At 39.5% G+C, this 2624-nt stretch overlaps 1 pseudogene; it reads left to right on the top strand.

Annotated features, from left to right (window-relative positions):
- Positions 1-391, top strand: part of LOC130549846 (ladderlectin-like) — an 8527-nt pseudogene extending 8136 nt beyond the window's left edge.
- The last annotated feature ends 2233 nt before the right edge of the window (positions 392-2624 follow it).

Below are 2624 nucleotides of genomic sequence, written 5' to 3'. Positions count from 1 at the left end.
GGCCCGTCTGGCACCAACAACCATGCCACGCTCAAAATTGCTTAAATCACCTTTCTTTCCCATTCTGACATTCAGTTTGGAGTTCAGGAGATTGTCTTGACCAGGACCACACCCCTAAATGCATTGAAGCAACTGCCATGTGATTGGTTGATTAGATAATTGCATTAATGAGAAATTGAACAGGTGTTCCTAATAATCCTTTAGGTGAGTGTATGTAATATACATACTATAATGTTGTTGATTAATTTATGGGTTTACCTTTCATTATTCCAACAATTATATTTATTTAATGTAAATGTAATTTTCATCTCATCCTACAGATAACCGTTGCTGGAACGATCACACCTGTACTACCACAAAGGGTTACATTTGTGCTCAAAACCTCCAATGAGAATTCTGCATGAAATTGTACCATATCTAAACTTCAATAACTTGAAATATGTCTCAAGGCAATAAAAGTATTTCAAAAGCAAATTGTCTGAATTGTGGAGTCAAACTTTTTGGCATGTAAAAAATTTAGTTATCAATCAATCTTAATATTCATTAGTATGGGTAACTCATTTGAACACTGTGTATTAAGGCTTACTAAAAGCCTGTCCTTTCATTGCTGTTGTCACGGTTTACACGGGGAGAACCTAATTGCAGGCAGCGGGGGAATGAAGGGGTTAACAAAGATGTTTATTTCAAACAAAACACAAAACAAGAACCCACGATGGGGTAGAACAGTACAACGGAATAACCAGGGACAAGACTAACTAACCACTAAAATAACCAACACTAGACAAGAACTAACTAACACTTACTACAGTGAGACTGGGGAATCCATAACAGAAACATAAGCATGAAGACACGGTAAACACGACATGAGAACACGAAGCAGGCAAGCACAATGACAGAAGCACACTTAGTACAAAGTATACCATAGAGTACAATGACCGACACAGGACAATGAAACATGAGGGCATTAAATAGGAAAGACAAATGAAGGATAATTGACGAGGGCAGGTGGGGAACATAAGACACTGCAGGGAAGCAATACAGGAAATGAGAGGGGCGGGGCTAATGACAAGACATGAGAAAGCACATGAGATGTAAAAACGTAAACAACTCATGGCTTTCTTACATAAAACCTAAGGGCTCGGTCCCGATCCTGCCACACTACTAGAAATTCGGAAACAAGAAGGTAGGACCGTGACAGCTGTTAATCCATTCATTTAAAGTCTAATTCACAATGATCCAAAAAATGCCAACATATTTTCTTGTTGTTTATTTATTTATTTTATTGCTTCCGGCTTTGCTTCCCTTCGGATGCCCTTCTGCGCTTTTCTCCGTTTCTGTAATTTTCTCTGATTTTTACTTCAGAAGATCAGAACAGAGCTCAAACAACACATTTTTGGCACAAACACTAAAACTACAGTCTTCAAGACTAGCATTAGCCGTTATGCCCAATTTCACCAGATTGACCAATCAAACAAGGTTTACAGAATTCCAGCCAGTCAAATTACTGAGACCAAGCAGCCATTCAGGCTATAAAAGTAAAGAAGATAGAACATTCAGCCAAACAAATTGAAGAAGACAGTCTGCAGGCAGGTGCTTAAGACTGTTGGCTTGTTCGACTTAATGCGGCGCCGCAAGATCCGACAGGTGGATGACATCAAAGCACCGCGAGAGCTATTCGAAAAACTATAAAAAGTTTGGTTTCGAATCGATCTCGCGGTACTGTGATGTCATCCGCCTGTCGGATCTTGCAGCGCCGCATCAAGTCGAACAAGCCTTGTGACTGCGTAGTGAGATGTGAGAAGGCAAACATAACAAAGCCAACGGTTTAACAATAAGAATTATAAATGCTACGATTTCAGAGATGCAAACTACTTACAGTATATTTTGCGAATTCTGCAGTTTTAAATGAAAACTTAGGTGGTTTGTCACATAATGTAATGTGTGTTACGTTTTTGACAGCTGACTATAAAGTGCACTGAGACGGTTTTCAAGGTGTGAGACATGCATTACACTTATGTCATGCTCTGGCTGGTTTCATCCTATATAGTCAAAAGAGAAAAACTTTCTGTCAAAGAAGTATTGTTTATAACAGACAGCCTTCCAGATGTGAGAGGGCACCGTCACCATGTCTGAGTCCACAGGAGTTTCCCTTTACGTATTTTTGCATTGGGTACTGTACCTGTGACAATGTAGACAGTTGCAGAACCACCATTGAAGGTAAGTTTGCTCAATAAAAATCTCCTCAGAGTGGTCTCCCAGTTTTTCCACTGGATACGGTTGAAACACGCATCCATAGGTGTGGCGTTGGTCAGCGTAAATGTCGCCGTATGACCTTCATCGCATTGGAAGCTGTTGGGGTTCAGGTGACCGCGGCAATATCCGGTGTCACTGCTCATGGATTGATTTCTTTTAATGGTGTTTACATTAGAGTCTTTCTCACGGACCATGTGATCAGTTGAGGACGAAGGGTTAGAAATCTAACTAAGAAATGTTATGTTAGATGGTTAGTTTGATATTTTACTGTTGGTAAGAAATTACTTTTGTGTTTTCCCTAAATTTAACAGGGGAAAATGTTCTATTCTTACAAGACGTTTACACAATAACTATAACTATAAAAACTAAGC

The sequence above is a fragment of the Triplophysa rosa genome, unplaced genomic scaffold (genome assembly GCF_024868665.1).
Source record: "Triplophysa rosa unplaced genomic scaffold, Trosa_1v2 scaffold184_ERROPOS835074+, whole genome shotgun sequence".
NCBI classification, from domain to species: domain Eukaryota; kingdom Metazoa; phylum Chordata; class Actinopteri; order Cypriniformes; family Nemacheilidae; genus Triplophysa; species Triplophysa rosa.
The sequence above is the reverse complement of the archived record's forward strand: the minus strand, read 5'-3'. Positions and strand labels throughout refer to the sequence as shown.